The 27390-nt window shown below is 40.4% G+C and overlaps 1 protein-coding gene across 7 annotated transcripts in view; it reads left to right on the top strand.

Annotated features, from left to right (window-relative positions):
- Nucleotides 1–27390, top strand: part of LOC124171669 (inositol 1,4,5-trisphosphate receptor) — a 232913-nt gene that overhangs the window by 33696 nt on the left and 171827 nt on the right. The window lies entirely within an intron of this gene.

The following is a 27390-nucleotide window of genomic DNA, read 5'->3' as shown; positions in this document are numbered from 1 at the left end:
GTTAGAACAGCGGAAAAATAACGTCTGAGTCGTCCTAGCGAATGATATCATTAATTTAATTAATTAAGACACAGTGGCTAACCTTGATAGTACGAGGAAAGAATGGCATTTTAAGTCTCTCTGTTTTGAAGACTTCCCTTTATTTTCTTCTCGTGATCCAGTCTACCTCAATACGACGGTAAACGGAGGAGACCTTTCACGTCGACCGAGAAAAACTGATCTCCGACCTTAAATATAGGCGTGAAGTTCGCGGTTTTCAATAAGTAAGGACCTATGTCCCTTTAGTTGTTTTCAAACAACGTATTTTAAAGGATGGCGCCATCTCCGATGCTGATTTCTTATATACGCGAGCCGTAATGAGATCAGGGCATGGAGATTTCTTTGTTTTAATGGAGCTGAGTTGTTTTTCTCAACCACTGCTTGAAATACACATACACAGAATCGCTTTTTGTAGACTCGAGGTATTGACGTTGATATGTTCGTTGTGACATTAGTGAAGACGCTATGAAAAAAGGAATTCAAGGTATAGCGTTATTTCGATATGGAATCCAATAATACTAAGAGTCAATACTAATACCCAACAACTGTTGAGAATTTAAATCGTACGATAATTCTGAACCACTAAAGAAAGGCAAAAGAATTTAATGAAGCAAGCACTACAAAGTAATATAGCGGTACATGTTAAGATGAGAAATTTATAGTCATTTCTAAATATGAACCGTAAAACTTATTATTATTAGAGATAGAGCAAAACAAGTGAATGAAATAGCCAGCGAGTACTTATCACGTCACTGGGCAGACAGCTACAGGGCCAGGCTGAATCACAACACTGCGTCACTACTCCACTTTGCGACATTAACTACGTCGCAAAATGCGATAACTAAAAGACCAGGCAGACCGCACTAAAGGCTGGAAACACAGTTACTTCATAGGGTATTACATATTACGTCCCTCTTTTTGAAGAGGTTCCTTACTATCCAATAGGTGGCTTCTTCTTTCCCTCGAATGAAATGGTTCTCTTCACAAATATTCTTCACCAACGTTTTTATAGCCCCCCTAACTTGACGACAAAGTTATCGCATTCTTGTAATTTCTTCTTTGTTCGATGTGATCCAAGTCTTCCTCAGTGATTCATGATTTTTTCTTGATGAGCATTCTTCTACCAATAACATCTTCAGCTGATGTTTGTAGTCAGCTTCTAATATTTTTCCAGCTCTCTTCCACTGATTTCTCGGATACAGCCTCTCATACTCTGTTCTCCACGACTTTTTGAAATTTCAGTTGATGTTTTGCCTCCTTCAAATTTTCAACCTGCCAAATGGTTTTCACTGCTTCCTTCAATATTTTGAATTTGAAATGGCATTTAATAAAATCTTAGTTATGGTCACTGGCGATATCTGTCTTTAGGTGTCTTTTGCAATCCTTCGCCTGAATTCTGAATTGTTTTTTTTTCACAGGAATGTAGTGTATTTGGAATCTTTCTAGGTCTCCTGGTATTTCCCAAGTGTATCTTCTTCGCTTGGGATTTTTGAATAGTGTATCGGCAACCACAAGACCCTGCAAATTCAATTATGCTTTCTCTTCTTTTTCCGGTCTCCTAATCCTTCTTTTCCAGTTATTTTTCTGTCTTGACCTTCGCCGACAACGGCAGTCTAATCACCCAGGGTAATAAGATTTTCTTCTTCTTTTAATTTATTGCTTACATCCGTAATATCATGCTAGATGTCCTTTACTTCTTCATCTTCATAATTTGATGTATGCATCTATACCTGCACATTCACAGGTTTGGTTTCTATCTTCATTGTTACTATCCTCTCATTAAACTGCAGGTAGCTTTTCACATGCACTCTTTGCTCTTTCTATGCATTATTCCCACCTTAGCGTTACCCTTTAGCGATCTTGTATTTATCATTGTGTAGCTTACACTATAAAAGTCTCCTTTTTTTAGGCTACTACACACTTGTACACATTAATTCATTTTGCTTATTCCTAATTCGTCCAGTTCCGTCCAGATTTATTCCTTGCTTTTCCACCTTCAAGTTTTCTAGCTTCCCGCAGGCGATAAGCGATCAAGCGTTCCATGCCCCAATCTTTAGCGTTCTATAACCCTCGACCAATGTATCCTCTCGAGTAGTCCCCGCCCGGACATCCGAATGGGGAGACTAGGTGACCCTCTGGAATGTTTGACTCGTGAGAATTCCATCGTGTCATGGCATAAAAATTAGTGGAATAGTTACGACCCATCGGGATAGTTATATGACATTTTTCTGGCGCCTTTCGCATCGCAGTACTTCTGCCCTTGAAGTGAATGTTACCACGCCCGTATTGAAATGAGTGTCGCTGTCCTGACCATTATGGTCTCCACCTCAATTCATACGAGGAGAACTGCTGTCCTCTCCCTGCGTCATCCTCAGGCGCCATCCCCATTTTCATGTGGAAAAACATAATTTAATTTTCATTCAATATGAATAAATTCCATAAAGTAACGCCTCAAACCATCAATTTAAAACTCCTTACAATTACAGTCCCGCGGTCATAGGGTCGATTTAAGGTTCATTATTATTATCAATTAATTAATCCTCAGTGAAACCATGATAGTGATCTAATAAATATTTTATGGGGAAAAACATAGTTTAATTTTCATTCAACAGTTTCAAAGCCATCCTAAAGGGAACAAAAAAATAACGGAGAGAAGGATTGCGAATGTGGCAGGATTTGGGTGTCATGTGTCGTCGTGTGGTGGCAAATATGATGAGTGCGTGTTGCGGTGCAGTGGTGGCAATCTCATCATCTCTCGCATATCTCCTGTCCAGTTTGTTTTTATAGTTAAAGGCTCGGTGGTATCGAATGGTTGTATCTGCGGTCACAATTCGTGAATTTCATTCGTATTTTAGGCTTTTTCATGTTCATTCCTATGTCACTGAGGCACGACCTCTGGGCCATTAGCGCCATCTGAGTGACCGGCCAAGATTTACATTCCCAACACCGCGTGATCTACCCCAGCCCTCAGCTGTTCCGTATTGGGCATGCATCTGGTTTGCTTATTCTCGGCGATGAGTCGTTGTATTTCGAGGAAATGTATTGAGTCGTTGAGATGAAAAAAAAATCAAATGAGAAAATTCCGATCGCTTTACCATTCATTCGACCGCTCCTGATCGACAAGCGATCGGAAATTTTCCGATCTCTGTCAAGCTGTTAATCTTCCCAGAAATAGAAAAGTCAGGAAAGCAACATGTAATGAGACCGGTATGGCGCCAGCCCGGCGAGTATTTTGTATGAGAGTTCCACTAGCAGGCCTGTATGAAAAGAATGGCGCAGGTGTTTAAATTGTGGTTTATATGTCTATTTAGAAGAAGCACGGCAGCGCAGTTTCGTGTAAAAAGACGATGCATTTAAAACGACTGAATTCGCCATAAACGTATCGTCTTTGAAGAACACTTAAAACGCGAATGAGTAAGAAAGCAACTCAATGTAAATATATTCCGGGAGAATATTACCTTAAGGAAGGCAAATTTACTAAAAATGTTTAGCATGTGATGCACAATTTCCCATTCCAGATTCCATAATATCTCTTAAAAGTTATTGGTGGCTTCTATTGACTTAATTTCACTACTCGTCAGGATTCGGCTAGATGCAAATCGAGTACTGAAGGAAAGACTGTCCTAACACCCGTAGGTTGTTTTGGGTAGGTGAGTTTCGACCGCACTACGTGTCTCGCAAGTCTCACTCATTCCTTTAGGTTGCTTTTCCTGGGTCTTTTCGTTCCACGTGGATTTTTGTTGGCAGCGTCCCAAATCTCAACTTTTTATAGATCTTTCTTAAGATGAAGAATGTTTGAAAAGAGAGCAGCTCTCATTTGTTATCCCAAATGAAATTACCTCACCCTTTCACTGCATTTATGTATTTTGAATAACTGGATTGGCTTATGGATTAGATTCATTTGAATGGGCATTTGAATCTACGATCATTGCGAAGCGCTGGTTCACGAGCATATTCGGTTCAGACGCAGTGGGATGGGTAACTTCAAAGAGTCTTTAAAGATAGGCTATTGTTTAATATTTTTATTATAACCTGTGTTCCAATGAAAAAACACGTTTTTATTCTTTTAAACTTTACTTTGTAACGAAAAAGTAACTCGTTTCTACGTAGTATTGAACACAAATGACGCATTATATACGATTGCGGACGAAGTTCATCGGAGTGTTTATGTTTATCCGAAAGTAAAGAATTGGATGAACCTTGTTATGTTATAGCTTCTCAGACTTCTGAACATTATAATCTCAGTGAATGAGTGTACATCTCGCGAAGCATTTCTCAAATTCATCTTTGTTTTACCCTGTTTTATCGTTTTTCGCTGTCATTGTCATCCGGATCGAAAAGCTAAAATGGTCGTCGGACATCGTTTTGCAGAATTTATGTTTAAGTATCAGTACAGTAATCACTTTGCGATCTTTGAATATATAATTTAAAGCATCATATTGATTACTGTGGTCCGCTGACAATGAATGCCGGAATGAATTTACAAAGGAGGATATCCCCTGCCAAGTTAAAAGCTTCCTTCTCGCCTACGTTGGTGAAAACGTTAGTCATATCAAATGACACCAGGATGTTCTTCATTGAGAGCTTACGAGCTGAGTTCATTGAATTTCTCACACTGTATTCGGTAGGTAATTGAGCCAATTCTCGAAACATTAGGGATGTGCGAGTAGTAATTTTTGATATCGAGTCGAGTTGAAAACTACTCGCGAGTATAGAGTCGAGCCGAGTATGATAACTCCTCGACCAGGCAGTAAAACAAGGGATGCTCCAGCATATTTTCATTTTTCCAATACGCGTGTGCATTTTATATTCTCGATGCTTAGCTTAATGTAAAAAAGGTAATGGGAAACGTTGACGGTAATTATTTCAGAATTAGGAGATGAAGTAAAATTAATTTTCTTAAAGCAGTTCCATTAGCAAGATTGAAATAAGTTAGCCGCTAGTAAAATTTGTCAATTTTATTAATATGTCTTCAAACTTTAAGGAAGATCCCTAAGTAAAGACATTTTCACAATTGTAATAAAGATTACACACGTAAATGAATCATATAATATTTGATCCTTTCATATTCTCACGCAGAAAAACCAATTGTTCTACATACTCAGGCGGCAGATTTTGACGTCTCTATATAATAGCATTACAGTCTTTCGCTACGCACTTGTGTGGCTGGACAAGTACTTTCTTGAAAAAATTGTAAGATTTGGGAACCTTGGGGATTTTTAATAAAAGTTTTATCAACGATTTTTATTAATTTTGAATCTTCATGGAATTTAAGTGGACGATGCAAACGAACTATAGAGCTCAGCTTTAGCTTTGTTGAAAATATCTGTATTTGTTTTGTCAGTTTATGAAGGAAACTAAAAGCAACAAAGGAGTAAACGAAAATTAACATCGGGCATACGAAATACTAAAACAGGCTAAAAGATTACTTCACTTGTGACGTCGAACACCGGAAAAAACCGGCATTATCTGCTAAAAACCTAAAAGTTACATTTTTCATAGGAACATTAATAATTTTTACGCATTCTCTCGGCGTTTGAGAAAAAGAAAGTAGGGAAGGGCATAAAAGTATCGCATAAGGAAGGATAGGCGATGCAGCGGTCCACTGCGAATACTCCGAATACTACGCCGGGTCGGAAGACTGTCGGCCGCCGCGGGTGACGGAAAGCTATTCGCCGCCCGCTATGGTGGTTAACTGCTACGTACACAGCAAGCTGAAACTCCCAGATCAAGGAATTATAACGACTTATTGACTTTAAAATCGATATTATCACATTAGTTTTATGATAGCACCTCTTGTCGGCAGATTTCTGAACTTACTGGCCTCGACAGCTCGGTAACCGAAAGTACTCGACTCGAATTTTCGAGCACTCGCACATGCCTACTAAACACTTCATCGATTTTTTTTCGCAAGTTGATGGCTGGGGGGCAGAAGCACTTAGGTCTTATTGGGATTACACATGCGTGAACCTGGGCAAACCGAAGAGTCGTGGGGCAGAAGTATTCGTCTTAAACGGCTTAAAAATTTTCGACTTTCTTAAACATTTCGCTTCAACAGTCCTTCGCTGTCCTTAATCCCTTTTTACATTCGAATGCGCATGTGTTGTTTGAATCGGAACGAATAACTTCAATTTTGTTAGCCTTTATGAAATCTTGGCTTTTTTTATATACTTACTGCCTCTTTTCTAAAGCAACCACCGCGTCACCTTTGTTAGATTGTTGAATGGTCAGGTGGAAGCTATTTATACATCATGTGGAAGTACATTAAATACATCTCAGAGCCGCGTTTTCAGAAGAATAATTTTCTTTATTTGTTTTCTGTTGGAGAGGACTTAAGAAACTGCTGAGATACTATTTGTTTGATTGCAATATTTTATTTCTGAAGGATAACTTCGCAGTCCACCAATAAGTTTTTTATATCGCTTATTGACATAAGAATATTAGGAGTATATTTTCGTCCTTTTTCCTACTGCGACACTTCAGTTAGTTAAAAAAAGGCATCCCAATAAATCCACAATGCGTTGTAATAACTATTGAGAAGCACTACTCGGAGTTTTTGCCGAGTCAAGAATAGGTTTTCCTATGGTGAAGGATTTGGTGCTTTCCCAGCGAATCTTGCTGATGAACTCTTCTCGGGAAATCAGTCGGGTCAGGGTGAAGATTGCTGCCAACGTTTCGATGGCCTTCTTTGCCATCGTTATCAGGGCGAATGATGGACCAGGTTGACTTGACCGCCCCAACTGTGTATATAAACCCGACACTAACCGGGTCCATCATTTGCCCTGATGCGATGGCAGAGAAGGCCATCGATACGTTGGCAGCAATTCCATCCTGACACGGCTGATTTCCCAAAAAGAGTTAATCAGGTTTTCCTGTATTTGGAATGAGCACATGTTTTCGATTGATCTTGGTTCTTTTGGGAATTAGATCTCACTACGCTGTTGTCGTACTGTATCATCAACATACAACCACTCGGTCCAATTAAGTTGGCGGGTTAATGCAGTACAATAATAATAAATTAATATATACCCAAGTACAATATCAATAAATATTCGGAAATAGCGCCTCTCGTAACATGCCATCCGTTTACCTCTCGTCTAATTCAAGCTTTCTTTGCTACCTTCGTGGCGAAGCTTCAGTTCACTGCTAAGGCTTAATCCCTTTCAATCTATCTAAAATCCTCTTCTCTTCTTTTCCCTCCCTCGTTTACCCAACATTCTACCCTCTAACACCGTTTTCAACATCCCCTCCCCGCTAAGTACTCCCTTCATCCATACCTTCTGTCTCCTCCGAATCTCTTCTAAAAGCTGCCTCTCCTCACCCATCATGTCCATCACTTCGTCGTTCCTCCTCCTCTCTGTCCATTTCGCCTTCTCCATATCCACATTTTGAATACCTCCAATATTCTCTTGTCCTCCTTCCTTAGTGTCCACGTTTCCTCACCGTAGAGAGCTACAATCCAGATCAAACTTACATAACGATCCTCTCAGAAGTTCCTTCCTGTTCACGAACGCCTCCTTTGCTAATGCAATTCGCTTCCTGATGTCCTTTCTACTGTGTCCGTTTTCCTCTAATGTGCTTCCTAAATAGTTGCATTGCTCTACCTCATCAATTCTTCCCCACATGTCTTTTATCGAGAGTCTCACATTCTTCGCTCGCGCTGCTTTACAAAACCGCATGACCTTGGCCTTCTTCTTCGTTAAATCTTTCGCGGGCACTCGTCATGTTGAATGAAAACTTCTGGTCTATGTCTCCGCGTCAATTTTTCGGTGGCCCCAACGTTTCCCGACCGATGCTGGTTGCTTTCTCAAGGGATTCTGAAGAGGTGGGAATTTAAATTCATATATATAGGTATCCGTCTCAGGTGGTGGGGGGGGGGGGAAGGAGCGGGAGGTTGGAGGAGTAGGTTGCTGATTGTTTTGGCTGATTACTGGTTGTCAAGTACGGCTAATTTTAATGCCGGTGTCCCTGTTGAAATTGTTCTTGTCCTCTGTAGATATTTCTATGGCTTCTCTGACGAGTCTCTGTTTAAAACCTTTTACTTTGGAAACAATTTTGGCTTTTTTAAGGTCGATTGTGTGGCCCAGCGCTGCGTGTTCGGCTCCCGCGGACTTCGCTGACTGCTCCAGTCGAATTGCTCTTTCGTGCTCCTCTAGACGTGTTTTGACCGATCTTCCAGTTTCGCCCATGTAATTCTTCCCACAGGTCTGGCAAGGAATTCGGTAGACCCCTTCGACTTGAGGTGGAGTTCTATCCTTGACGGTTCTTAAGAAATGTTTTATCTGCACTTGAGGTGAGAAGATTGTCCTTAGCTGGATTTCTCTTAGGATATTTCCTATTATGTCAGTCGTCCCCTTTATGTATGGCAGGAAGGCTTTCTTCTGGTCGCTGAGGTCACTTGTAGAGGAGTTTGCGGTTTCTGCGGTGTTGCTTTTGATCTCGTACTGTTCGCACTGTATCGAAAACCAGCAGCTACAAATCGATACCTGCTCGCTTTATCACACCATCACCCAGCCCAATTAAATGGAGTGGTCAACACCTTGATTCACCGCTCCTACACGATAAGTGACAAGAACAACTTTGCCTAAGGTAGCTAGTGGCCATTCTACGGGGAAATGGATTCGACGACAGAGATATCTCTCTAACATTTAATAACCTCATCAAAAAGAACGAAATCAAAAACAACACCGCAGAAGCCGCGGATCAAATAAAAAAATAGAGCTTGCGGTCCCCTTGCTGACTGGCCAATCAATGCCAGATCATCCGCGAACCTAACTGATTTGAACATCATTCCTTCCACTTTTACTCCAGTTTCTAATTCATCCCACGCTTCTCTTACCATCTCCTCAGAATATACGTTAAAATCAGCGGCAACAAAGGACAACCTTGTCTAACTCCTCGGCCAATGCCTGCCAGATTCTCAGATTCTCCGTCCGCTACCCTCACTTGAGCAGTCTGGGCCATATACAGATTACGAATGAGTCGCCTATCCCTCCAATCTACACCTATCATATCGAGAATATGCATTAACTTTACCCAGTTCACCCTATCAAATGCTTTTTAAAATCCACGAAACAGGCATACACGTCGTGGTCATATTCTAGGTTCCTCTCCACGAGGAACCTCATTATTACTATTGCACCACGAGTTGACTTCCCTTTTCTAAAACCAAACTGATCTTCAGCGCCTACTTCTCCATTCTTCTGGAACTTTTCCATCGCCTCACACTGCCTTTTCCACCAAGCTTCCCTTGCCCTCTTAGTTTCACATCGTAATCGAGTATTTAGTTCCCTATACTTTCTTTTGCCCTGCTGTGTGTCCACGCTCTTCTACTTCCTTCTCTCTTCCATTTCTTTTACCAATGCCTCCGTAATCCACGGCTTTTTTATCCTTCTACTGCCAACATATCCAATTGAATTCTCCGCCGCGTTGACTATTGCCGTTTTAATATTATCTCACCCTTCCTCTACTGTCTGTGTACTTCCAATCTCACGTGTACTAATATCCACCAGTTCCTGATATTCTCTCCTCAGAGTTCCCTTCACCGCTTCTACATTCCATTTCCTCGCCTTCCTAACTTTCATCCGTCTTTTGAGTCTTTGAATATTTGCATTACGTTGTATTTCATGATACTAGGTTGAAGTTTGAATCCGCATCCGCTGAAGGGAAGCTGCTCGAGTTTTTGACTCTATTCCTAAACCTATGTCTTACCATAAAGTAGTCTATCTGATGTCCCCCCACATCCCCTGGACTGTTTCATGTGTACCTTCTCCCTTCATGGTGATTGAACCACGTGTTTGTGATGAATAATTTGTTTCTCTTGCTGCCTTCTCTCCCCTATCGTTTCGCATTACTATTCCAAAATCTCCTATTTCGTGTCCATCGCTCCCTTCCCCGACTGAGGCGTTCCAGTCCCCCATCACTGCTAGATTTATCTTACCCGGCGTAAGAAGTGAAAATAATAGTAGGGTAGATTTCCGGGTTCTGTCCGTGTTGTCATTTTGATGGCGACGTTTCACCTACCAAGATGTAGGTGACATCAAGCCAGGCTGAAGTGGAGAGCGCCTTTATATTCTGTATTCTTCTATAGTGCGTTCCACATTTAGTTGACCGTACGTGTCTTACGGAGAACGGTGATGCCAAACTTTCGCTCCGCCGTCAGTCATCCTGCCATTTGTAATGGGTTGCTACGATAAACAGCAGCGTCAGCTGATTATTTAATGAATTAGGCTGGGAGTCGTCACTTGAGCGAAGAACGAATTATAGGCTTAACATATTAAATAGATTCAGAGAGGACGTGTTCGCTGATGACGTGAAAGGTGTGCCTCACTTACCGTAGATATAATGGTAGAAGAGATCACGATAGGGACTTCTTTAGGCGCCGTTGACGGCCTTTGCCGGTTGTCATTTGCCTCCCGCACCATCTCTGTCAGTTTTGAGAAGGAAGCTAGAAAGGAAACTTTTTGAAACGCCAGTTTTGTCCTTTTTGTAAATAAAATCGGTTAAAATTAGTTTCCTCCTTCTCGTAATGTAGAGGCATCCCTATTTAGGTCAAAAACTTTCAAACTACGTTACAGGAAAGAAAATATGTGATGTTGATAGATGATAACATTTTTTATCCATTGGAATATTTCAATTGTGTCAGCAGGTAATTAATATTTAAGATTTTCCCAGAAAACTGATGAAAACATTTCCTTAGATAGTTTTGCCATGTTTGCATGCCTGTGTCTGGACACAGCAATTAACATCCCATTCTCTTATTGCCAATCATTTATATTTATAATAGCATTCAGTTATAATTTCGGGTCGCTGGGAAAAGGTCATTTTATAATTCTTCCCTTTTTTCGACTGCGCAGCAGCAAAAAATGCTACGAATTATACTGTTTAGTGTACATACACTTTAGTAATGAATTGTTTCCCGTTACCACAGTGAATTTGGTGAATAAATTTTGCTCATCCGTGGATTCTCCCTCGTTAAAAATTTTCAGTGATATTAACTGCAATATCATAAATTCCGACCTTGTTATGTGCTGAATATAGATCTGTTTTCCTTGGTAAATTATGGCGCCTAAAATTTTGTAAAAACAATAGTAATTGATTGTTCATTTTACGTCATAGATTACATATAGTGCACCAGCGTGAAGACATGCATCTGTGTTTTAGTATCGTACTTCTCCATTGTTTATGATTGAAGAGATTTGACGGAGTGTTGACAGCAATTATGGAAAAAGAATTATTACCTCGAACACTCCCAGAACTTCACCGCAGTTACTGCATGTGGAGTAAACCTACTTGGCTACGGAGCCCCGTCACTGTGAGCCATTAACGGTGTTTCCAAATATAAATATAAAGTAGTAGTATTTTCCAAATATAAAATAGTCGCAGCCCGAAAGAAAAAAACTCTGACGGCCCAATGGGCGTGAGTTTCCGCAGTGCACTCCATTTAATCCGGGGTTTGATTCCATTTTAGCTAGCCCAGTCGCATTCCTGTCAGCAGTGACACGAAGAAAGTATTTCAGTTCAAAACTGTAAACAGAAAAGCAATGAATTTTTATGCTATTGCTGTTTAAATTAAGTTCTTATTGCACAATAAAAGAGAAAATTTTAAGAAATGGGAATGTTATAGAAATTTAAATGAATTATGCTCAAATGATGAAAGTTTAATTGCTGCAACGAGGGAAGGGAAATTACAAATGCGAGCGGCATCACACATGATCGCGGTAGCAGAGATTACTATTCGTGTTCTCCGTGCCCTCAAGAATGACGCGGATATGCAGAAATCCGGTTGGGCCGTCAAAGGAAATTTGTGTGGAATCGCATGTGGGCATTCTCCTCTTTAGATTCTCCCTCTGATCAAGTACTAGCTGAGGTAGCTGAAATTCGTAAGTATCCAATGACTTATTGTTCACAATGAATGTCTAGGATCGTACTAGTCCTCCGTAAGTGCATTACGGAGATTCTTTGGAAAAAATCATGGATTTCGTGTTACATGGATTAGTCCCTTGCCATCTGCACTGTACTGGAACAGGATTTTATTGGCGTTATATTCACATTGTAAGCGATTGTGTCGTCATGAAGCTAACCTATAGATTGTTAATTTTGTAAGAGGTTCTTGAACGCCTACTAGTCGTTTCAATCATTGGACACAGTGATAGTTTGAAATTCTTGATAAAGTTCATCTTGAATTTCGGTTGGACAGATCTTTTGACATGCCTATCTTTCCTTTTTTGCTACCGATTTTTTATCGCTGATGAAGATAGCATTGTAGTTGACGCTATTTTTCTTGTCTAAAGATAGGTTCGGTGGGAATTTATTGGAGTGAGCGCTAATGAGATTAGAATCTTATGGGATGGACGGCAGTATTATGCAATGTGCCAAATGGATTAAGTTTATCGTATGATGACCGTTTATGAAGATTATATGTAATAAACTTTTGTTATTTTTATAACTCACAGCGTCAGACTTCACTCCCTAGAAGTAGCTAATTTTCATTTTGAGAATAATCTTTGCAGTTATCTACATCAATTCATCTCTAGCACCACATCCCCATAAACTAAATCCAATTAGTCATTAATTTCATGTTCTTTCAGTTAATTTTTTTAAATATTAATGCATTTTTATTTATTTTTAATCATTCGTTAGTCCAAGTAATTTATTTTCTTATTGGAAGTATTTTTAAGTTTATAACTTGTGTTAAAATGCTAGCTGCACCAAGACAAAATTACCTACTGTTGATGGGTACAAAAGATTCAAATCCCAGTTGATAATATTTGATGTTGAAACGAGTTGAATAAACAGTAAAAATATTATAGAAGACTGAAGAACTTAATCTAAGATAAAGCCTGTAAATCTTGTTATGTTCATCATGAAGAAGCGTCATAATCCTTTAATGTCCATTGTAAGCTTAAGATTTTATGGTGCTGTTTTCTATTGGATCGCCATTTTTTTCCAATTATGAGCTATCTCGCTGGGAAATCCTTGGCTTAATGATAAGCTGGTGTTATCCAAACACCACGATGCAGTTCAAAGGTACCCGAAATGAAGGAAGATTCCTTTTGGGAAGGTTGCGAAACTTTCCCAACTATGCTCTTATTTTAGTAAAATACTGGGAGACTGGAATGCATTGGTTGGAGAAGGGAAAGGGGGTAACAGCGATGAAAACATCGGATTGGGAAAACAGTGCGCCCAAGGAGAGAGAGCAGTCGAATTTTGGTATGGGAAGAATATGGTGATTTCCAACGCACTCTTCTAACAACACCGACGGGAGGGATGCATGGAAGATGCCTTGGGGTATTACCGGATACCAGATAGACCACATGATTGTTACAGGCAGATATATGAACCAAGTGAAGTAGTGTAAGGGCTATCCTGGAGTAGGTATAAATAGCGATCACAACCTTGTTCTCATGGTCAGCCTCCTCCGTAACAAGAAAATAAGGTGTACCATACAGGAACCAAGATGGAAACAAAACTGCTGACCAAAGAAGAAAATAGAGAAAGATTCGCCTCAACAGTTGACAGTGAACTAGGAAAATAGAGAAATGAACAGCGGAGAGAGATAGGATGAACAGAAGAGGACCATCGCAGAAGTTGCTGAGGAGCAGCTGATTAGCAAGACAGCTAGTACGAATAAGCCATGGATGACGACCGACTGTGGGGGAACTAATGGAAGAAAGAAGAATATACATGAACGACCGAAATGAGGCAAATCTCTACTAGTAGCTTTGGAACTTAGTCAATCGAGAATGCAAGAAGGCTCGAGAGTATTGGATAGAAAGCTGTTCCGAAGGACTTAACGAAAAAAAGGAGAATGGGAACACCGAAACAGCCCGCCAGCTGGTCAGTTAAAAAGCACTTCGGGGAAAGGAAATCGAAAAGCAGTAACATCAGAGATACGGACGGGAATGTACTGCTTGAAAGTGAAGACAATGGGAATGGATGGAGGCCATACGTCGAAGAATTCTTCCAACGGCCAAGGCAGCTGGACCTAATGAAAGATAGAGCCAGGTTGACGAAGAAGACCTTCACATTTTGAGGAGCGAATTGGAGACAGCTGTAAAGGACATTGAAATGAACCTGGAGCAGGCAATATCTACGGAGAAATCATCAAGGCGGCCGCAAATGAATCCAAGGATACCTATGTCATAATGAAAGTGTCACGATGTCTCTGTGACGTAATAAAAGTTAGCTACTCAAGTGGAAAACTTCCAAAGGACAAAGAATTGTGATGATCGCGTTACCGAAGAAGGCAAGGTCTAAGGAATGTGAAGACCTCCGAACATGAATTCTAGTGTTTTATTTCACCGCTGCTATGATTGTCTATGCCTCACTTCCGTGGAGACGCATAATATAAATTTAAATTATGATAAATTGTTTCCCTACTTATATGCTTAAATTTCCCGCTGTAAGTTGATCATTCTTTTGGTGTATTGTTATCTTCACCTGGGATATTCTGCTGATCATTTTTTTCTTGTTTCTCCCATTGCTAGTTATCCTGCTAGGTATCCAAATAACAGAATTCATGAACCTCTTCCAGTTTTTGTTTCACTATTTTAATTTTAATCGTGGCATCTTCTCTTCTAATGTATTTCAATATCTTAGTTTTCTTTGTTCTTATTTTCAGCTAATATCTACCCATTGAAATCCTTCTCGTATTTACTTGAATTTCTAATTTTTTTCCCGTGGATATTCACTCCCTACGCAATCTCTTTGATTTTAATAGATGACTTTCTCAATGTGAATGTTGAAAAGTGCAGGTGACAAAGCACAAACTTGTCTCACTCCTTTCATATTTCTTAATAAATACTAATTTAAGAGGTACTTTCCCGCAAATACGCTGAATTTTCTTTCCCCAGGATAATTCTCGGGTAAGAATTACAACTAAATTCTGTAGCAACTGCTCACTTAATTACTTATTTGCTTGATTAATTGAATAAATTTCGTTGGGAAAGTCTTTCATTTTTTCAAAAACATATTACTTCACTTTTGTTAACATTAAATTGTAATTTTCAAGAATCACACCTATCGTTTAAAGCATTGAGATCTCTCTTAAGCGTAATTCTGTCGGAGTTTGTGTTTATATCCTCCTGCAGCACTACATCGTCCGAGAATAGTCGAATTCTACTAGATGTAACGGTAGTGATAATTAATATGCAAAACTAATAAGAAGGGACAGGTAACACTTCCCCAGAAGAAAGAATGTCATGTGGAAAGAGGGCTAGCTGAGTCTCGCACAACTTACACTGTCGGAATCCACGTTGATTTTGCATCACCTCATCACAAAAACCTCATTACTGAGATGACGACTATGTGTAATAGTATTTTGCGGAAGATAGACCTTGGGCGGAATTATGTACACGGCTACCGACGATCGTCCCTTGCTACGAAAGAAATGAGATTCGCGGAACGCCTCTACCGATACTCGTCAGTGCAACCGACAACTTCGTGATGTACTGGTTTTGTCGGTCGGGAAGTGACATCCGCACGTGAGGCTAGGCGCCTCGGCCAATCATATTTCTCGTTTCTTTGCATTAAACAAATGAGACTCCGAAAACGCCATTCGATACTCGGCAGTCCGTAAATAAGTTAAAAATAGTTAATCACAGTTTTGTGAAATATTTACGATGTTTAATTACCTTGCGGACTCCATTTCTTACTCCTGTTGGTGCGATGTGGCTTGTGTTCGGAGATTTTGCTGTTTTTATTATCGGATTTTTTTTAGCCTAAGTAAATAGCGTTTTTATTCAAGGATTCAACTGTCATCGATGAAGAATATCGGAAACTTTTGTAGCTTAACGTATCGGAATTTTCTATTATATTTTTCTTTGAAGAGGACATTATCTGCTACATACTGATTCACCTACGCCTATACTAATTTTATTCTTGTAATTAGTAGTGACGAAAATAGTTTTATTGGCATTGTAACAATTTACTTTCATCTTCAGGAACGGCTTCCTTACATCGTTTGCCTTATTGGTCGCCGTAAGCCCACAACTTCCACAAGGGTAATTATTTAATTAGAAAAACTTTTTGGCGCTTGAAATGTCATTTTGGTCCATTTAAATTACATTCGTTGAGGAAAATACCGAGATTTCGCGGAAGCCGTGTCACACCACGAGTGTTGTCATTATGAACTCGTGTGACACACTTTACGCTTTCTAATTACAAATTCTTGAAAAACGATCATGGAAGCGTTATATTTCCATTTTGATACCATTTGCGTGTTACTTCAAACAACATTGCGTTGATATTTCTGGGACTAAATATACTGGATCGATATAAATTTGTGATGTACCGATGAAGGTATGAAGATTTTCTCGTGTTGTAATGAAATTTATGCAGTTTTATAATGAATAATTCATTGAATTTTCCTTTTTTCGAGTAGTCGTTCTGTTTATTTGCCCCTTTATTCCGATGATATACACGGTACGTACCTCATGACCTTCGATTGAGATTCTTGCAATGCTATCCACTACAACACTACGTCGAGTACCGAAACAAATGCTCTCATATGACAAAACTCCCTTGAGTCTCTTCCTTTTTTCCGATGAAACGTTAACGAGCATATGAACCGAAACAACAAGTTTTCTCGAGTAATCCAACACATTGACATGCTCAGAATAGCAGCACTCCCTACAAAATAACATTATATTACAAATTATATTATTTATATAACAAATTACAAAATACGCTTATCAAACTAAAGCTTCGCGGTTCATTCAAATGCAAACCCACTTTGGATCCCATTTATTTAATTACATAGAACAACAAGACGAGTAAAACAGCACACAGGTTGTATGCCAAACATCTTAATAACAATTAAACGTATTGGGATCAAAAATACAACATAATAATGATGTAAAGCGGTAGTAAAAACACAAGTCTGTCTCTCGTCAATTCTTTCGCTAAGCCGTTATAGCGATTTCACTGCCGTCGCTAGCGAAATTCGCTCTTGGCGAATGTTTACGTTCGCTATATATGCTCGCCTGACGGAACGAGAATAACTTTTTCGTAGCCAGAGGGACGAAGCGAAGCTTTTCTGGCGAAATAGCTAGTGATTAAAAATGAGAATACGAATGCATACACCGTTCGCCAATCTTTCCGATAAATCGCGCTGGCTATAGTCAGAAAGGATCAGAATCAGGCCCCAGGCCGTCCCTGACTATGAATTATGTAAAGTACCCAAATACCAAACACTATTTGAACGCATAGTGTAATATAAGTGTAACATTGGCCATGTTACTGCTCCCACTACGTAAATATTGTGTTTCAAGTGTTTAATCAATTATAAATATTATAAAGAACTTTCAATTGCAGCGCGTCCACGTCTCTAGCGTCGGAGGTTATAATTGAAGATCGTCTGCTTGTGCCGAAAAGTGTAAACAAAAGTCTGCCCTGTTGCTTAAAAAGTGTCGGTAGGCCCTACCGAGCGTTGGGAAATCATCGGTAGCTACCGACGGGTTTATCGACAACTGTCGGTGAGATTACCGAAAATCGTGGGTAGAACGTGTCCCCGGAATCGCTCGTACCGAGAGTAGTCAGTAGGACTCGCTACCGACACCGACAATCGCTGGTAACGTGTACAGAATTCCGCCCCTGAGGGACCTGGAGATTTATTGGAGTTGATGAAATGAAGAGGGCTTTCTCTACCGTGACGAGAAATCTAACTTGACTGCTTTGGAGTCAAATATAGGCTGAGGGAGATAGTTGCTAGGATTTTTTAAATCCCCACTCTGAAATATAAGGGTAATGTTCGCTAGTTTCGAATCTTGAGGGACACGATGCTACGCGGGAGACACTTCAAATATTAATTGAAAAACGGTGCTATTTCAGTTGGTAGATATTTATAACTCTGGCGGGAATTTGAGTGGGACCTGGAGATTTATTGGAGTTGATGGAATGAAAAGGACTTTCTCTACCGTGACAAGAAATGTAACTTGACCGCGTTGGAGCTTTATACAGGCTAGAAATTGTAGCGGTATTTTTCCGAGGACGCGGGTAAAGGGAATGCCGCTGTCTCTTAATGCTCTTCTTAAGGCCGTTTTTTGTTGATTTCGCTTTTCTATATTTCTTAGATAATTTCTTATGTTCTCCTTCGGGGATATCCTGAATGGCGTTATCAATTTTTAATGCATGATTGTTTGTCGCTTTAGATATTTACGGACATCAGCATAATACCACCTAGCTTCCGCATTGATTTGCTTCTGTTTACTAGGTATTGCGTTATCTTCGGCTGGTTAATTGACACTACGGAAAGCATTCAATTCGCGAAAATCTTTAAAATATTCTTAATACTTAGATAATTCATGCTTTAAGGCATCGGATGCTGCCTTATGATATGCATAAACTTTTCTCCTTTTGGCTATGTTTTTATCAGATTTTATTTTAAAATTTGCACTATCAGTTTTTTAGACTACGGTACAACTCCCGTCCCTCTCCTGGAAGGGGTTCCTCACTACCAAAAGTTGGCTTCTTTCCCACGAATGTAATGGTTCTCTTCACAAATATTCTTCACCAACGTTTTTATAGCCCCCTAACTTGACGACAAAGTTTATAGTATTCTAGTACTTTCTTCTTTGTTCGATGTGATCCAAGTCTTCCTCAGTGATTCATGATTTTTTCTTGATGAGCATTCTTATACCAATAACATCTTCAGCTGATGTTTGTAGTCAGCTTCTAATATTTTTCCATCTCTCTTCCACTGATTTCTCGGTCACAGCCTGTCATTCTCCGTTCTCCACGACTTCTTGAAATTTCAATTGTTTTGCCTCCTTCAAATTTTGAACAGGCCAAATGGATTTCACTGCTTTCCTCAGTTTTTAGGAGACGTACTATCGTTTTCAATAATATGTAGACACTCACGAGATCCACTTTACTGATAGGGCCGGGTCGGTGAAAACTTGGAAGGTTAGCACATGAAGCAACTTGCATCCTTTGCCTTCACGGCATCAAGAGCCGACGGTGACTTACAGGGACGCGTCTTAGCCAACGAAGCTGGAGTCAAAAACTAAGAACGAAAGCCCTTTCAGAGTTCATACTACAGATATTATCATTAGAATTTATAAGAGTGTACGTGAGATCCGAAGCTTCTGTTTTAATCCTATGCAAATGCCTGTGTGACGTTGGATATCTTCTTAGCATCAAGTCGTGTTATTTGCCATGCGATAGTTCTTCGATTTTTGGCTTTTGGCTACTTTATAATTTCAATTTTAATTAATTGACTTGTTTTTAATATATAAGCCCACTCATCGGTCGAGGAAGTATGCATTTTTGTAATGAAAATTTCTTTCGCGGAGATGACGAGACTCGTATGATGGGGGAAGTTGAAGAAAAGCAGCGACGGAAGGAGGGAGTGAAAACGTTTGTGTGTATTGGAGTGAAAATGCCCTTGCTTGCGAATGCAGCGAATCGGGAGAAAAGCAGTGCCAGTGCTTAGGGGTCGATAAGTCTTTAAGGTAATCGGCCAGAAGTTTTCTGGGCCCTCGAACGACTTCGATTTATAAAAATCATCGCTTTCGGTCTTCTCCGCTAATTATATGTACTAATTATGGAAAATCGTGTCCATTAATTAAAGAAACTTAGTTTATTTTTATGGATGTTGTTTTTTCCTTAAAGTTCAACTTTGGATGGAAAACCACACCCCTAGGTTTTAGGTTACCGTAATCGAGTCAACGTATACCTCGATTCGAAATACGGACCTTTGGTTAATAAGTCCTCCTAATCTGATATCCTACTTTACTACATTAAGTTCTTGGTTTGCTCCATGGAGGTCTGGTTTGTGTTAGGATAAGTTTCTCTTAGGTTGAGCCAATATTTGGGTTCCGTGGCTTCAGATTACACAGCTTGCAATATTGAACAAAAAGTATTTGAATAGTTAGACGTTTATTTTTCCGAAATGAATGTTTGGTGGTGATGAATGCCTACTTCATACATAGGGCATTATACAGCCCCGTATAATTCTATTCTATCGCTTAGCGCTATCCAGGCGCTAATGCGTTGTAGTAATTTTTCGTTCAGGCATGGAGTAACTGAGGGAGTGCTAATTAAAAATTTGTTCGAAGTACGTATTTGACTTAATTCTCTCGCATTTTTCAGTGTTTAAGTTTTTTTTAATCGTGGGAAAGAAAAGAAAAAGTGCGATTTAATGCTTACATTTCCTGTAGCCACAAGTGAAGTCTAATGTAAATATGGCAATATCTAAAACTAACTCACTCTTTCTGTTTGATCTTCTATTAAGGACTGTAGCTTTAAACTGTTGGCGTCCTTTTAATTGTGGAAGTAAATTCTTTTTTAATCAGTATGCTCATGCACCCACCCCTGATTTAGACTGTGCAACAGAGTAACGGGTAATTCACCTGTGAGATTAATGATTGTGAAAGCTAAAGATGGTTGCTTGTATAATCATAATAGGTTTGGTCCATTTTTGTAGGCACCTATTGACTGCAACTGTTGATTATGATATTTTTAAACTGCGTACATTAACAAATTGAAAGGTTTCGGAGTGGACCGGGTTGTAACTCTGTTATTGCATCCAGTTTTCTTCCGGGCGGTAGCATGCTAAGTCGCCGTTGTAATGGCATTGCTCTGCCACGTCTAATAATTTGCCTATATTCGCGATGGAGGACCCATCAGCATCACTCTAAATTCTGCCTGGGGTTAATTAATGCCATTGTCTTCAAGAGCGCGGGCCGCTAATGGTATTAAGAAACCAGCAAGGTGAAATCCGAGCCTCGCCCTTCACTGGCCGCGCGGAGGTGCTCTCGCCTACCGCTTGGCGGCGCCCCTATCGGCCGGCGACAGCGATCAATTGGCAAGGAATGCGTGCCTTGAAGACCTCTCTATGCCTTGCGCTATTTATTGTGTGCTCGCTCACGACGGAATCAGGCCTAGGTTCCAATTGTGTCTCATTAAAAGGACATTTTAATGAGCAGTGTCCAATGCTGGGACGACATTACGTATTGTAAGAATATGGTTCCGTTCCATTCTTCTGCAATTAGTACTCATGGGGAAACAATACCAGCATTTACTTTATTTCCAAACTCGTTTGTAATGGTCGGCTTTGATAATTGAAATCGAGGGCAAATGACGGTGGTATCGCTTGACGGAAGAATTTTTTTTTGCCTGAAAGGGATACATTAAAAGCTTTGGAGTTTCTGATGTCTATGCCAGCCGATTTTTCTGGATTTGAAACACTTTTATTGGTGAATGTGGGTTTGTTGGTGCTTGGCCATGTCATTCGGGAGCACCCCATATGAGGCAGCCTGATGTGTTTCGCACCCGAGGAGGTCCATCTATCTGTTCGTTTCCGTGGTATTGGGGAAGAACCACGTTCGATGACCTACCCTCTCGTTCAATCCGTTCGTACTTGATCATTTTTAGCCAGCGATTCTTCCGGATTTTTTTTCCGCGTTTATCCATTTTGCTGGGCAGTATTTCGCCAACGTTCCAGTTGCCTTAATTAGGTTCACTGAAGTCAGAGAAAGCCAACTGGAACGTTGGCGAAATATTGTCCAGCATAATGGATAAGCGCGGAAGGAAACCCGGAAGAATCGCTGCCTACCGTCATAATCTCCGCGGAAGCCTAGTTGGAAACATGGTTATTTTTCCTCTCGAATGGTCTCAACATTATTATCGGCTATTTAAGAGAACGCATTACACCTGCACAAAAGGCTCCCTTTCGCTGCATCGCACCGCAGTGCATCGCTGTAATTTGGACTTTCAGAACATTAAAGTAGCTCCTTGTCCTTGTCATTTGCGTACATCTCAAATTTGAAGACGAAATTGACTCGGATTGTTTTGAGATGTATTTTTTTAAATTTGAGATGCAGGGAATGTGATGTGAGGTGTTCCCTCTCCACTGATTGGTGGGATTATCAAGTGATAGCATGACATTTTGACGAGCATAAGTCACGGGAAGTGCTTTCAAAAGAAGACCGGTCTTATTTTGTCTTACTTCGCGACTAATTACTCGTTGGAGACGTGCGCTGTCGTCGTGAATTTTTATCAGGGCATGTAACAAAATTTTGCATTTCATAACACGCTTCAGCGTGGAGGTTTTCGGGTGTACTGCCACGTAGATTCATCTCTGCAGACGAAAGTTTCGCCGGCATTGCAACAGGCTTCTTCAGGTCAAGGAAGTGGAGATCCGTGGTATCGCCCGTCTCTTATACCTACACCCCGCGGAGGCCGATGTCTTCTCATTGGCTGGTTCAGGAGGCCCGTGTGGTTTCTAATTGGTCCGCACCTCCTGGCACTGTATTCTCTTGGCCTTTTCCGACTTGATGTGATGTTTGACGGCGACACAGGTTGGTATTGTGTATATCGGAATCTTGCAACGCTCGAGGAAGGAATTCATAACACGCATTGGTAATTAGAAAAAATTTAATATGCTAGCTAATATTGACTACGGTGTATTCTACATTACCTTTAACTTTCAAGGTAACTACACCTTAGCCGCTACTGTTAACTACTTACCAAAGTAAGTTTTACAGTAGCAGCAATAGGCGAGGAAATGGAGACATAGTCCAGCTGAATTTGAGCAGGAGTGGTATGTTGGTGTGATGACCCGTCTTCACAAATTTTTTACCTCAAACTTTGACTTGGGCATGTCATTAAAAAGCTTATACAACATGCCCTCAGGGCCGAGGCAAACATTGTTTTTTTTTTCTCAGCATAGGCATTAGTATGCAAACTTTGAGGGACAAGTGGATTGCAAGAACGGAAAACGAAGACCTCCAGCAAAATATTTGGCTCAGTTAAAGAAGGATGTAAAAGGGAAGAAATACGAAGGTGTGAAAAGATTAGCTGATAGGAAAATTGAGTGGAGAGCTGCGTCAAACCAATCCTAGGATTGTTGACTAGTCATGATGATGAGGTCTTAGTATGTTCTAAGGCAGAATTAAATTTTATGTCTTCCGATTTTCTTTCGATTGAGAAGCCTGTCTTTTATCCATTTTTCGGTACACTTTGGATACAAATTTTATAAAACATGGCTCTTTCCTAGATTCGATCGGTTTCAACTATTTCTGGTTAAAATTGGAAGTACAAAAATATTGAGTGTTTAGAATGTGTCATCATCAGTTGTCAAAATTCCTCTGATTGGTTTGACGCAGCTCTCTATTCCCCTCCTCCTATCCGCTAACCTTTACATAGCGACGCATTTCTTCTCTTTTGCATGCTTTATAACCTTTCCTATGTAACTCATTCGGGGCCGTCCGTTGCTCGTCTACCCTTCCACCTGTCCTCCTACGATTGTTTGTTTTCATCAGGCCATCATGCCTCAAAAATGTGGCCAGCTAAGTTGTCCTCTCTTCTGCTTAAGGTTTTTAGCAGGCTTCTCTTTTCTCCCACTCTTCTTAACACTTCCTCCTTATTTACACGGTCGATCCATTTTATCTTCATCATTCTTCGGGAGCACCACATTTCAAATGCTTCCACTCTTGACTTCTCTGCTGCTGTCAACGTCCCAGCATCGCTTGCATAGAGAAACACACTCCATACGTAGCATCTGATGTATTGTTTCCTTACTTCTATGCTTGAATCATCAGCTGAGAAGAAGATTCTTCTTTTTGTGGAAAGCCCTCTACGCCTGCACTATTCTACTGAATATTTCTTTCTTGCTTCGACCATCGTTGGTAATTTGGCTTTCTAGGTGAGAAAACTCTTTCACCTCCTCTATCTTTTGCTTTCCTAGCTTACAATTAGTGTTTGTCCTAGCCTCTACTCTTAATACTCCTATCTCTCTTAATAATAATAATATCTTAAGTATTCTTTTGTTGATTTTCAACTGATATCTGGCGATTTTCCTTTCCAAATTTGTCAAAGTCTTCTTCAAATCCTTCTCTGGATTTTTTCTCCGTGGATATTGACACCCAAAGCTTTCTCCTTGATTTAATTTTACTTACTCTACTCTTACTCTATGCAAACATTAAAAAGTATGGGGAAAAGTTTCTTATTCTTGCTTCTGCACCGTTGGGTCCACATTTGATCACAGCAAATTGGTTTTTATATAAACTATGAAAAATTCTACGATCACTGTAGAGCACACAGATTTCTTTCAGAATTCTAATCCATGAATTCCATTCCACGTTATTAAATTCCTTCTCTAAATTGACTTATGCTATGAAAGTCAGTTTGTTTTTCTCCATTCTCTTCGCTATGAGCAGCCTAAGAGCCAAAATTGCTTCTCTTGTGCCCTAGCTTCTCCTAAATGCAAATAGGTCCTCATCCAGGAATTCTTCTGCTCTTCGTTCTATTATCCTGTAAATGATTCTTATCAGAATCTTCGACGCATGTATCGTCAGGCATATGGTCCTTAGCCTTATAAGTCTTCGCTTTTCTCTGCTATCTTCGTTTTGGGTATGGGAATGATGATGTTCTTCTCGAAGTCACTAGGTAAATCTCCTGTTGAGTACATATCGCAGATAGTTTTATACTGTTGAGTTAAGACCTTTTCTCCTGCATTTTTGATTAGCGCAGCTGGAATGTAATCTATTCCTGGAGCCTTATTCTTTCGCAGGTCTCTTATTGCAGCGTCAAATTCCGGTCTTAAGATGCTCGCTCCAATGTCATCCATTTCAACTTCACTTTCCTCCTCGATAATTTTTTAGCTAAGTTTGCTTCCGTTGTATAATTCCTCCAGGTTCTTTCCATCTCTCGGCTTTGTCTTCGTTTTCAATTAGAATATTTCCATACTTGTCCCTTATGGTATTACACCTTGTGCTTCGTTCCTTAAAATGGTTCCTCGCTATCCTATAGGCCGCTCCCAATTTCCATTGTACGAGGTTATTTTGCACGTCATCGCATATGCTCCTTATCCACGCATCTCTGCCTTTCGTGGCTTTGCGGAAAATCTCGTTCTTTATTCTCTTGTAGAGAGCCTTTCTTTCCTCAGTACTCGTATTCTTGTCCTTTCTCCGTTTTTCAATGATGTCTAGGACTTCATCCGTGATCCATGGCTTTTTCTTTACACATTTTCATCTCCCTAGAACTTCTCTAGCGGCCTCCCGAAGCCCACTTGTGATATTTGTCCAGCTCTTCTCCACCGATTTTTCAGTCTGATATGATCATGTCTTGCTCTCCACTACTTCTTGAAAGGCCTGCTCATATTTTGGCTTCTAATAGTTTTTCTAATTGCCATGCGTTCTTCGCTAATTTCATGAATTGCATTTCATCATCATTAGAAAATCATCACTATCGATAATTGCCCCCGGGAAGCTTTTACAGTCCTTTTTCTGGTTCCTAAACCTCTGCTTCACTAAAATATAGTCTAGTTGAAATCTTCTTTTGTCTCATGGCATTTTTCATGTTTAACTTCTTCTCCTGTGATTCTAAAATAGCGTATTGGCAACCACTTATTTGTGTTCTGGGCGGAATCCGAGGAGCTTTCTCCTCTTTCATTTCGATTTCCTAATCCATATTTTCCGGTTATTCTTCCATCCTAACCTTCGCCGACGACAGCGTTCCAATCACCCAAAACTAGAAGGTTTTCTTCACCCTCGAATTTTTAAATATGCCAAAGTGCTGTACCGAAAGAATTGCTGGGGCTTTTTTGCCTGTTGCTGAATTGAGTGAATTTTTAAACTCTTCGACCGACCGACGGCATGCTGGTCGTGGTTGGACAATAATTCATGCTTGTTCCACACCAGATTGGTGATACTCACCGTGTGATTGATTGACCAGACACTTAACTACCCGTGCTTGCTTCATTTTAGGAAACTGAGCTCGCGATTACTTTAGTGAAGTACACAAATTAATGCATTTGAAGTGTGAATATACGTTGAGTCCTGTGTGCGACTTTCTCAGCATATCACTTCAGTTATGGAAAATCATAGGTATCACCAAAAAGGCGATGAAAAGTGAAGTACATACATGGATTTTGGAAGGATGTGATCTGGAGGCTTGATTCGACCACCGATCCACTGCAACATTCTATTTCGCGTTAGATCTAAGGTTTCTGCGGCGTTTCTCCATATGAGTCTCGGCTTCCGGGCGTTTTTCCGCGATGAGTTGTCCGTTTTAGGTGACGACAGTTTCGCTAGCCATCCTGCTGGCGTCTTCAGGTCAAATTTCAGGTCAGGCCAAATTTATGAATCGCTACTTCTGACCTGAAGACGCCAGCAGGATGGCTGGAAACACTGTCGTCACCTATGGACAACTGAACGCGGAAGAACGCCCGAAATCCGAGACTCACATGCATTTGGCCTCGGTGGCGGCGGGGTAAAGTCCTCGCCTGCCATACCCGCCTGGGTAAGTTACCCTTATCCAGGGCATGGATGTTTGTGATTGTTAAATGTTATCAATCCCGATGTAAAGGCCGAACAGTGCTGTTTTCGGTGGTGTGTGAAATAAATAAATAAAAATAAAAAAATAAAATTCCATTTATTGGCTGAAATCACAGCCTCTCTCATTAAAATAGTTACATTATGGTTTTTATTCCTCCATACGGTTTCTATTATCGCTCTACGATGCTGGAAGCTCATTCTAAATTCCACCGGTGGCCTGTGGGGTTACTGTGATCCACGGTATGGGATCAACGGTGTATGTGCATTGTATTTGCTGTGCCTCAACGCTCCCCTATCGTATCCAGTCGCTTCCTTTTGAAGCTGTGAATGAAATAGGCTCCCATGAAATACTCAAAGCGAAGCGTGAGTATTTCATGGGAGCCTAGTGGTTGTGCGGTGGACTCGTCGGCGAGCGAGTGTAATCCCTCCGATAAGATTGAATTGAGCAGCAAGTGGAGTGGCTGTGGCATGGGTTTCCCTGCACCACGGGCATCTGCTGCGCTCGAGTTCACTCCATCTTGAAGTCAAATATGCGGACGGAAGCAAGATATTTCATCGGCTTCATGTTGTTCAAACCCATCGTGTGGAACACAGATAGGAAATATGTGTATCAGAGCCCTGAAGAAGGTAGGATTCGTTGAAGTATGTCGTGGAAAGGTATTGCTGTAAAGATGAAAACGTGATTGCTGCCTCGCTCTCGTCGCGTCGAACCTGGAATATGCGGCGAGCACGTAGTATGCGGCGAAGAAAGATTTATTGCGTGATCTTAGGCAAATATAATGGGATACTGCGCGATTCGTCAAAAAGTGCGAACAGAGAGTTAGTCAGCTTTGACACGATTTAGGCTCGGAGACCCAAGAGAGTCGGAAGCTAAGCTTAGATTGCTTGAGCAATTAAGAGCTGACTCAGGTGTCGGTCTCATGTATTCACTTTTCTCGAAAACACCGTGAAATATATATGCTTTCGAAGATTTGTGTTCACAACGACTTTACTTGGCGCAACTTCAGTAGTTATGAACATGACTCATTAATAACGTATTCCGTCGAGCACAGCATAAACAGATCAATCG

Source organism: Ischnura elegans, chromosome X (genome assembly GCF_921293095.1).
Source record: "Ischnura elegans chromosome X, ioIscEleg1.1, whole genome shotgun sequence".
NCBI lineage: Eukaryota > Metazoa > Arthropoda > Insecta > Odonata > Coenagrionidae > Ischnura > Ischnura elegans.
Note: the sequence above shows the minus strand (reverse complement) of the source record. Positions and strands in the feature narration are given on the sequence as shown.